The following is a 12,083-nucleotide window of genomic DNA, read 5'->3' on the forward strand; positions in this document are numbered from 1 at the left end:
TATATGGCATCCCATTGCCATCTTGCCTGCATGGTTTCTGCTGAGTAGTCTGAGCTTATTCTTATTGAATCTCCTTTGTAAATGACTTTTCGTTCATCCCTAGCCGCTCTTAAAATTCTCTCTTTATCTTTTGTTTTGGCAAGTTTGATTATAATATGTCTTGGTGAGTTTCTTTTCAGATCTACCTTATGTGGGGCTCTAGGAGCATCTTGGATACATATCTTCTCACCTTTTACAATATCAGGGAAGTTTTCTGCCAATAAATCTTAAACAATTGTCTCTGTATTTTCTGTTATCCACCCCTTGTTCTGGTACTCCAATCACTCGTAGGTTATTCCTCTTGATAGAGTCCCACATAATTCTTAAGATTTCTTCAATTTTTAAAATCCTTTTATCTGATTCTTCCTCAAACAAGTTGGTGTCAAGTGCTTTGTCTTCAGTCTCACTAATTCTGACTTCCATTGCCTCAATTCTGCTCCTACTACTTTCTATTGAGTTGTCTAATTCTGAAATTTTATTGTTAATCTTCTGGATTTCTGATTGCTGTCTCTCTATGGATTCTTGCAGCCTATTAAATTTGTCATTATGCTGTTAAATAACCTTCTTGAGATCCTCTGTTGCTTTGTCTGTATGTTCCTTAGTTTGCTCTGCATTTTGCCTCATTTTCTTCCTGATATCTTGAAGAATTCTGTACATTAATCTTTGGATTCTGCCTCTGGTAATTCCAAGAAGTTCTCTTCCTCTAGAAAATTTCTAGATTCTTTATTTTGGGAGCTTGCCGAAGCCACCATGTTCTGCCTCTTTATGTGATTTGTGTTGTCTCCAAGCCATCAATAAGTTATTATATTGTATATTTTATGTTTGCTTACTGTGTCCTAGCTTCTTGTTTTGTTTTGATATGCTCAAATAGACTGCTTGTATGAGCTAGTCCAATCACTGGCGCCCCTGAAACTCCAACGTCCTGCCACCAGGTGCCAGAACTGCCGCTAAGTATGTGAGCCTAGGAGTCCACCCACTCCTCCTGTATGGATTCAGCTCAGGTTTCCAGGTAGTCAGCCACCAAGTGTGTGGTGTAGGCTCTCACCTACAGTGCTAGACAGGCTTGAATGATTGGTGTAGGCACAGGCATCCAGCTACAGCAGGGGGTCACATGCTGAGCAAGGCAGGGGGCTGACAGCTGCCCCCAAGTGTCCTGGAGGAAAGCATGTCCCTATTCCCTAGAGCACATAGGTGGGTGGGTTTTGAAGCCAGACTATGAGCACCCAGTGCTGTTGGCTATAAGGACTAGGGGCACCACTTATTCTTGGACCCCTGTCGTGGGTGGCTACATGGTGTGGGTGGAGCCACCAGTCCTCAGGCCACTGGTATGGGCAGGCAAGGAACCTGCCCAATGGGCAGAGCAGTGTCAAATGTCGCGAACCTGCCACCCCACAGCTGAAACAGTTTAAGTTAGACTTCAGGTATATACCCTGTTGTACTGTGGTAATGAGGGCCTACACTTTGAAATCAGCCCACACATGTCTATGCTGAGGTGAAATGCATTCAAAGTCCATGGACCCCTTATGCCTGTGCCTAAGCAAAAGAGCTGTGCCTACCTTGAGTTACTGGTTTAGGGGAGCTGGCAGATTATTTTTTTCCATTTGTTAATCTGTTCCCTCTCCAAGGTGGGGAGAATGGCTCAGGGCACATGATGGGTCCTACTTCTGGCCCAGGGGACTCAGCAATCGCTGAAGCCACCGAGGACCAGTGCAGAGCAGGGAGGGGGGAGGTAAATGGGGAGAGGTTTTTCCTAAAGGGAGTGTTTTTTGATCCACACAGTAGGCCAGATGCAAGTACTTATCTTTTGCTGAATGAGCACTACTTTTCACTGGTTCTGGATGTCCGAGTAGACTCTCTACTGTTAGGCCTCTCCCAGTGTGGAAAACTCCTCCTGATAGCCACTACTTGCCTCACCATTCACGTGAGCTGATCCGGCCTGAAGGGCGCGGGCTTCTGCCAGGTCAGGTCTGGCAACTCTTCGCTGCTTCTGAACCGTCTCTCCCTCCCCCTGCCACTCAGTCTGATTCCTCAACTTTGTCTTTGATGGTCAGGGCTCCTAGATTGTCATATATAATCGATTCACTTGTTTTTTTGGGTCTTTGTTGTAAGGGGGACAACAGGAAGCGTCTGACTACTCCACCATCTTGGTCCTGCCTCCATATTCCCCTTTCTTGTCTACTCTGAAAAAATGCATCTGGGTCCTTTAAGTATTTTTCCTTTGATTCCAACCCATAGCGACCCTATAGGACAGGGTAAAACTGCCCCATACAGTACCCAAGGCTGTAATTTTTTTTTTCATTTCCTTCAGATTTACTAATTAACCCATAGTTTGCTTATTCATTTATCTGTTGATGGGCATCTAGGTTGTTTCTTTCCATCTTTTTACTATTTTGGACAATGCTGCAATTAACATGGGTGTGCATATGTCTATTCATGTGACAGCTACTATTTCTCTAGGATATATTCCTAGGAGGGGGATTGCTGAATCATATGGTATTTCTATTTCTAGCGTTCTAAGGAAGTACCATATCATTTGAAAATGGTTTCCAAAATGGTTGTACCATTTTGCATTCCCACCAGCAGTGCAAAAGAGTTCCAATCTCCTTGCAGCCTCTCCAGCATTTATTATTTTCTGTTTTTTTGATTCGTGCCAGTAATGCCAGGGTAAGATGGTATCTCACTGTGCTTTAAAAAAAAAATTTTTTTATTGCACTTTAGATGAAGGTTTACAGAATAGTTTCTCATTAAATAGTTAGTACACATATTGTTTTATGACATTGGTTAACAACACCACAGCATGTCAGCACTCTCCCCTCTCAACCCTGGGTTCCCTTTTATCAGCTTTCCTGTCCACTCCTGCCTTTTAGTCCTTGTCCCTGGGCTGTTGTGCTACATTAGTCTCATTTTGTTTCATGGGGCTCTCTAATCTTTGGCTGAAGGGTGAACCTCAGGAGTGACTTCATTACTGAGCTAAAAGTGTGTCCAGGGGCTATACTCTTGGGGTTTCTCCAGCCTCTCTCAGGCCAGTAAGTCTGGTGTTTGTGAGTTAGAATTTTGTTCTACATTTTTCTCCAGCTCTGTCTGGGACCTCTGTTGTGATCCCTGTCATTGCAGTCAGTGGTGGTAGCTGGGTACCATCTAGTTGTACTGGACTCAGTCTGGTGGAGGCCGTGGTAGTTGTGGTCCATTAGTCCTTTGGACTAATCTTTCCCTTGTGTCTTTAGTTTTCTTCATTTTCCCTTGCTCCTGAAGGGGTAAGACCAGTGGAGTATCTTAGATGGCTGCTCACAGGCTTTTAAGACCCCAGACACTGCTCACCAAGGTAGAATGTAGAACATTTTCTTTATAAACTATGTTAAGCCAATTGAGCTAGATGTTCCCTGAGACCATGGTCCCCATAGCCCTCAGCCCAGCAATTTGGTCCCTCAGGGAGTTTGGATGTGTCTATGGAGTTTCCATGACCTTTCCTTGTACAAGTTGTGCTGGCTTCCCCAGTATTGTGTACTGTCTTACCCTTCACCAAAGTTACCACTTATCTATTGTCTATTTAGTGTTTCCCCCCACCCCTCCCCTCCCTCGTAACCAACAAAGATTCTTTCTTTTTGTGCGTAAACTTTTTCATGAGTTTTTACTGTAGGGGGTCTCATACAATATTTGTCCTTTTGTGATTGACTTATTTCACTCAGCATAATGCCCTCCAGATTCATCCATGTTATGAGATGCTTTGTAGATTCATCATTGTTCTTTATCGTTGTGTAATACTCCATTATGTGTAGGTACCATAGTTTGTTTACCCATTCATCCGTTGATGGGCATCTAGGTTGTTTCCATCTTTTTGCTATTGTGAACAATGCTGCAATGAACATGGGTGTGTGTCTATTCGTGTGACATCTCTTATTTCTCTAGGATATATTCCTAGGAGTGGGACTGCTGGATCATATGGTATTTCTATTTCTAGCTTTCTAAGGAAGTGCCATATTGTTTTCCAAAATGGTTGTATCATTTTGCATTCCCACCAGCAGCGCATAAAAGTTCTTATCTCTCCACAGCCTCTACAACATTTGTTATTTCCAGTTTTTTTGAATCGTGCCAGTAATGCCAGGGTGAGATGGTACCTCATTGTAGTTTTGATTTGCATTTCTCTAATGGCTAGTGACCGTAAGCATTTCCTCATGTGTCTGTTGGCTGCTTGAATGTCTCCTTTGGTCAAGTGTCTGTTCATTTCCTTTGCCCATTTTTAAATTGGATTATTCGTCTTTTTGTTGTAGAGATGTTGGATTTTCCTGTAGATCTTAGAGATTAGACTTTTGTCTGATTTGTAATAGCCAAAACTTTTTTTCCAGTCTGTAGGGTCTCTTTTTATTCTTTTAGTGAAGTCTTTCAATGAGCATAAGTGTTTAATTTTTAGAAGATCCCAGTTTTCTAGCATATCTTCTGGAGTTTTTGTGTCATTTTTTTGGTTTGTATCTTGTTAGTGCCGTGTATTAGGGCCTCTAGTGTTGATCCTATTTTTTCTTGTATGATCTTTATAGTTTTTGGTTTTATATTTAGGTCTTTGATCCATTTTGAATTAGTTTTGTGTATGGTGTGAGGTATGGGTCCTGTTTCACTTTTTTGCAGATGGACATCCAGTTTTGCTAGCACCATTTGTTAAAAACACTGTCTGTTCCCCATTTGATGGGATTTGGGCCTTGTCGAAGATCAGGTGACTGCACGTGGATGGATTTACCTCTGGGTTCTCAATTCTGTTCCATTGGTCAATGTATGTGTCGTTGTACAAGTACCAGGCTGTTTTGACTACCACAGCTGCACAGTAGGTTCTAAGGTCAGGTAGTGCGAGTCCTCCTACTTTATTCTTCTTCTTCAATAGTGCTTTACTTATCCAGGGCCTCTTCTCTTTCCATTTAAAGTTAATGATTAGTTTTTCCAACTCTTGAAAGAATGTTGTTGGTATTTGGATTGAGATTGCATTGTATTTGTAGATTCCTTTGGGTAGAATCGTCATTTTCTCAATGTTGAGTCTCCTATTCATGAGCACGGTATGTTTTTCCATTTATGTAGATATCTTTTGGTTTGTTGCAGTAATGTTTTATAGTTTTCTTTGTATAGGTCTTTTACATCCCTGGTTATATTTATTCCTATGTATTTTTTTTATGGGATATTATAAATGATATTGTTTTCCTGATTTCCTTTTGGTAGTTCTCTTTATTGGTGTGTAGAAATCCAACCTATTTTTGTATGTTTATCTTGAAAGGCTGTAAATCTTTCCAGAAGCAGACTGCCACATCTTTCATCTGTGGAGTGGCTGGTAGGTTCCAACCTCTGACCTTTCAGTTAGCAGCGGAGTGCTTAACCACTGTGCCATGACATGTCAGTAGAGTGCACTGGTGGGACACTGCAGAAAGAAAGAGCTTTTCTCTTCCTAGTTTTAGAATGGTTTGCTTGCCAGGCTGTAGCAGAGCACTCTTTTTTGTCTTCACTGCTTAGTGATTTTTTTTTTTTTTCCTATTGTCTGCTAGGCTTTTGTAGGCACAGTTTTTTCCATCTCTCAAGTTGGGGAGCAGCAGATAGCAATGAGCCCCAGAATGCATAGGCCTGTGCCCCAGCCCAACTTGCTGCTTCTGGCACCCTCTTCTTGGCCTCTTGTGTGTATACTCCAGGGCCCTCTGAGGTTGGCCATCTAGTGAGACAGCCACCAAAACTTTGTCCCATTTAGTAATCCAGAACCTCCTAGCCCAAGGCACACAGAGAAATATGCTGGATTCCTGCAGAGTGCAATTTCCCCAGCTCCTGGCTCCAGCAGTATATGAAGTAGCACCCTGACTCCCTCTGTACTCCCCCCTCCACCCCATCAGCCTTGGCTTGCCTGAGCCCTGGGGAGCTGTTCTACTTCCCCAGTGATGGTGGGCCAGTTGTCTGCCATCCAGTGGGTTGCAACCACACTTTCTTCAATGAGGTCTAAACCTCCTTCCAACTTTGTCCTTCCTTGGGTACCCTCCCTCAGCCCTAGAGTACCCATTAGAGTTCTTTTTCTGTCTTTACAGTTACTTTTCTATCATAGCTTAATTTAAAGGAAACTCATTGCCATCGAGTCAATTCCGACTCATAGCAACCCCATAGGACAGAATAGAACTGCCCCATAGGGTTTCCAAGGAGCAGCTGGTGGATTTGAACTGCCAGCCTTTTGGTTAGCAAACTTAGCACTTAACCACTGAACCACCAGCTTCCCTTGTTTAAATTCCTGTGGTTTCTGTCTCCTGATTGGACCACGACTGATACATAAAGCATTAACACACAGTGGAATATTATGTGGCCATTAAAATGATGACGTAGATGTATTTATTGATACAGAACGATGTCTATGATATAGTTGAGCACAAAAAAAAAAACAGGTATGTAAACCTGTATGCGTACACATGTATGGAGAGGACTGGAAGGATTTTCTGATTTTCAGAAATAGATCACTAGGTCTTTCTTCCTAATCCATTTTAGTCTCAAAGCCCCACTGAAACCTGTTCAGCAGCATAGTAACAACAAGCCTCCACTGACGGAAGTTTGGTGGCTATGCCTGAGGTGCACTGGCTGGGAATTGAACCTGGGTTTCCAGCTTGGAAGGAGAGAACGCTACCTCTGAATCACCAATGCCTTCTGCCATAATTCTCCCTGGAATAGCTTAATTGCTGACAGTGGTTACTTCTGGGTGGTGGGATTTCATGTGAGTTTTACTTTCTTAGTACTTTTCATAATTTTAATGTTTTTAATAAACATGTAAAGAATTTCCCCAAATCAACAAAGTTAATTACTCCCAACTCTCAGAAAACTCCAACTGGTGACACTCCCTTGGTTTAAAGGATAAAGTTCAAATTCCTTACCATGGCATACAGGGTAATTCAAGGTCTGACACCCTACCTATCTGTGTAGTCTCATTTTTTTTTTTCTTGGTCATTCTACACACAAATTGTGTTCTAGTTGATCCAAATTTCCTGATTTCACACCTATGGGTCTTTACACATGTAATTCTCTGTTGTTGTTGTTAGCTGCTGTCAAGTTGGCCTCCAACTCAAAGAAAAGCATGCACAATGGGATCAGACCATTGTGATCCACGGGGCTTTCATTGGCTGATTTTCAGAAACAGATCGCTAGGTCTTTCTTCCTAATTCATTTTAGTCTCGAAGCCCCACTGAAACCTGTTTAGTATCATATTAACAACAAGCCTCCACTGACCGAAGTGTGGTAGCTATGCTTGAGGTGCACTGGCTGGGAATTGAACCTGGGTTTCCAGCTTGGAAGGAGAGAACTCTACCTCAGAACCACCAGTGCCTTCTGCCCTGAAATAGCTTAATCATTCACCAGAGCCCTAGTCTAAAATTTCCTCCTTTCTAGGGGTCTCTCCCAACTCATGTCCCTTAACTTTCTGGCTGAAGGAACACAGAGAACTTCACAGGGGAGGGGGTTGTCTGTACCAGCTGCTAGATAAAGCTAAACTACTTCAGCTGCAAATGAGGACTACGCTTCCATCACATGATACTGACAGATCCAATTTCATCCTCATTTGCTGGCTTTGTGTTTTTATTTTATCTCAGTGCTTCTCAAATGTCAATGTGCGCAGGCATCTCCTAGGGATCTTGTAATGTACAGATTCTTATTCTGAAGCTCTAGGGTATATGGGGTGGGGTCTGAGAATCTGCATTTCTAACATACTCCCAGGATATATGGATGCTGCTGGTCCCCAGACCATGCTTAGAGCAGTGAACTTTAGCTTATTCTGGAATACATTTCTGAAATGTAGTCTAATCAGGAGAGCAGCTGTATTTCAACATTTTGGTCAATCCAACCTCAGTATGGACACAATATAGCTTTAACTCTGCAAACCAATATACTTTGGGGAGCCTAAACATAACATTTGTCCCTACTAGAACTTCAGTAAGCACTCCCTCACATAATGTATTAGTGATATTATTAACACCCCACACACAAATTCCCCGTAGGACTATCCCGAGAGCTACTGCCTTATGTTCACAATAATGTCTGCCTCCTCGCTTGCATAGCTTTTTAAGGAGAGAGACTTTGTCCTATTCACATTTGCATGCTCAAATTTTTGCTCAATGCATAGCAGTATAGCATAATGGTTAAGAGTGCAGACTGCTTGGGTTCATAATTCCAGCTCTACCACTTACTGAGACACTCAGCTCACTGTAAAACGGGGACAAAGTATCTACTGCATAAGGTTGTTGTACAGATGAAGAGATGGGAAAATTCTTAGAATGGTGGCTGGCATCGAGGAAGCACTATATAAGATTCATTTATGATTATTATTGAATGTGTAAAATAATGAATCTTTCAAAAGAAAGAAACAGTATTACCTCTATTTAATCATGTAATATGTATAATGTACATTTATTGGCTTTCATGCATTAATCAATTTGTTGCATTTTTATTTTTAACACATGCAAAATTATTTGCCAGGAACGTATGTATACAAACAAGAAATTCATTCTTCCACATAACAAATATTTCCCGAATGGAAAGCATCTTTCCAGACACTGAAAACGAAAACAGAAAGAAGGACGAAAGGGATTCAGAAATGAATTAGATAAGATTTCTGGCCTTAGGGAGCAGAAATAAGGAGAAAGAATTATAATGCAGGGCAAAACAGTCAAATGCTACAAGAGATGTATCAATAATATGTTCATATGAATTCTGTTTGTTACCAGCCAAGCATCTATCCCTATTTGCTGGTACAAAAACAAAATAAAAACCCAGTTGCTGTGGAGTTGATCCCAACTTATGGTGACCCCATGTGTGTCAGAGTAGAACTGTGCTCCATAGGGTTTTTAATAGCTGATTTTTTGGAAGTAGTTCACCAGGTCTTTCTTCTGAGATACCTCTGTGTGGACTTGAACTTCCAACTTTTGGTTAGAAGCCAAGTACATTAACATTTTGCATCACCCAGAGAGTCCTCACTGGTACTGGAAACTTTATTTTCTTTGGAGAACCAACCCTCCCCCTCCACCCTCAGTTCCAGTGGTTCAGGAAGGCGGACTCCAGTCAGAATCCAGCTTGGGCTGGTGACCCAGGACTGGCTGGTCAGAGAATTAAACACCGCTTGCTACAGCAACTGATTCAAAGGTGTACCTGTGATCCAAGCCAGGCAATGGTCCAACTCTGGGACTTCTGTGCACGTGTTCAAAGTAAATCTCTCTTTCTCTTTCTGTTGGGCTTAGAACTATAAGGCTTTAAACATGGTACTACTGGGACCCATCTTGTGGAAAGAAACTGGTGAAGCCAATCCAAAAGAAAACAAAGCAAAGAGAGGAGAAGAGAGAGAGCTCAGTTGCTGATATGATTTGTCCCTGGACTAGGCTGTGCCTGATTCACCCTTCGACTATTACCTGAGTCAACAAAGTCTTTTGTTTTACTCAGGTTTTCTGTTACTCACAACTTTAAGGATCCAGAATAAGTGAGAAACGAATAAGTCCTAAATCCCAAATTATTTTATTCAACCTTGATTAACATTGCAACCAGTGATCAAAATTTTAATAGTAGGAACTTTGAGAGAATAAAAACTTTATTGACACAAATGCTTTAAGGATACAAAACACTGTACTATCAATTAACATCCTGTTTTAAGGAAAAGAAAGAAAGCTGGTGAAAACCTTGATGACAACAAGAATAAAAATGTCAGTCAGATTGGAGTGCAGATTCTTTCCCAGCTGATTTAAACTTATTCTGTATCTGCTCATAATGGATTGATTACTGGGTGGTTTTCTTGCTACCTGTAGCACCCTGATTGTTAACTGATGGCTTATGGTTCTACAGCCCCTAACTTTGGGGCTACATGCTTGGTTTACTTATTTGCTGTTGGAAAATGAATTTGAATTTACTTATCAATGTTGCAATAGCTAAACCAGGCACTATAACATTATTAATCTTATCATAATTGACTCAACCTGTATAGAAGAGAGTTCAGATTCTCTTAGAGTTAGGAAAAACGTTGTCATTCTTGCATATATTATGTAAGTAAAAACCGCTGTAAGACTGTGTCTTTTTTTTTTTTTTTCCACCTTTTTCAATTTATTTCTTTGATTTTTCCCACCAATCCTATGAGGAACCCAGGACAGATTATATTCACCCTGATTTTATAGAGAAGAAAAGGTAAGCAGAGAGATAGCACTAATCCAGTGGCAAAATAGAGAGTAGATGGAATGCAGCTCTTTGGCAATGAACAAAAACTCACATCCTTCCAGCCTAAACTGGCTCCCTCCGCCTTGGCCCTCACCCAGGTGTTTGCTCTATGCAAGTAATTGAAAGTAATAAAGCTACACGTTTTCGAAGCAGGGCTTCTATCTGGTTCGTTCCAGTTTGAACCCCTGCAGAGAATTTGCAGACAATGCTAATGCTGCTGGTTAGGGACCAATTCTGAGAGCCACTAGTATAGCAGTGGTTCTCAAAATTATTATACATAAGAATCACCTAGTGATTTTGTTAAACTGTAGATTCTGATTCAGTATATCTGGGGTGGAAATGCAAATCCTCAGCAGGGGTTTGAACCAAAACAAACTGGCTCATAGCCCTGTGTTGAACTCTTGCACTGTTCTTTCTGCAAATTTAGAATCAATCTGGAAGATTTTAATATTTTATTATTCTCAATGGAACACATACGTTAAGTAAACTCAAGGTAATTTACATTTTGAATGTGGTTAAGCTTAACTGTATTTCCACTGGTGGTAATAAATGACTATAGTGGAAGGGCTGTTGCTATTATTCAGCAGCCATACCTCATTGCTCCTTTGGTATTATAATTACTAAAGATTGTTTTCATATATTAGAAACAGCAGTCTAACCACATTAAACACAATGCTGCAAATAACTCATGCTAATGTGGTAGAGCTGTATTTTAGGAATGCACATAAGGATGCAATCTCCCAGCAGAAAGTGGTCAGTTAAAAAAGGTGAGGCTGCTTAATAAGTTACCATCAGTAAATTCGACCGTAATCAACAGCTCCATAAGAAACCCTTGGCCAGCTAATACCCAAACCCATTGCCTTCTAGTCAATTCCGACTCATTGCAACCCTATAGGACAGAGTAGAACTGTCCTACAGGGTTTCCAAGGAGCAGCTTGTGGATTCGAACTGCCAACCTTTCGGTCAGCAGCCTTAACGGTTAACCACTGCGCCACCAGGGCTCCCTATTTCAGTGATTCTAAAGGTGTTCTGGAAGCCCTGGTGGCGCAGTGGTTAAAGTGCCTGGCTGCTAATCAAAAGGCTGGCAGTTGGAACCCACCAGCAGCTCCCATGGGAGGAAGATTAGGCAGTCTGCTTCTGTAAAGATTTACAGGCTTGGAAACCCTGTGGGCAGTTCTACTCTGTCCTATAGGGTTGCTGTAAGTCGGAATTGACTTTAAGGCAGTGGGGTTTGTAAAGGTGTTCTGAGAGGTCCCTGGGTGACACAAATGGTTTGTGCTCGCCTACTAACCTAAAGGTTGGCGATTTGAACCTACACAGCAGCACCATGGAAGAAAGGCCTGGCGACCTGCTTTCATAAACATTACAGCCAAGAAAACCCTATGAAGCAGTTCTACTCTGATACACACGGGATTGCCATGAGTCTGAACCTACTCGAGGGGAACTGGTTAACCCTGAAGCAACCAGAATTGGTTCACTTGCAACTGTCTTAGGCAGTTGTGATTTAGAAATTAGGATGGAGTGCTTAATTTAAGGGCATGCTTTAAGAACTTGCAATGGTTGACTATGTTGGAAAGAAAATACAAGGAAAGCAGGGGAGTGGCCTATCTCTGGATGTCCAATAAGAAGATGACAGGCCCTTGTCCCCAAGTAGCAATGGTTCCTTAGTGCTGTCTTTTTTTTTTTTTTTTTAAGCAAAAAGAAAGATTTGGCATATATTCAAAAAGGCAAAAGTGGGAAGCAGATAAGCATGCTGCCAGAGCTATGTCTGCCCGAGTCCAAGGAAATATTACAGAACAGATGAAAGAGGGAATACGGACAACCATGCTGCCACAGCCATGTCTGCCTGAATCCAAGGA

The sequence above is a fragment of the Trichechus manatus genome, unplaced genomic scaffold, assembly GCF_000243295.1.
Source record: "Trichechus manatus latirostris isolate Lorelei unplaced genomic scaffold, TriManLat1.0 scaffold00082, whole genome shotgun sequence".
In the NCBI taxonomy this organism is placed as follows: Eukaryota; Metazoa; Chordata; class Mammalia; order Sirenia; family Trichechidae; genus Trichechus; species Trichechus manatus.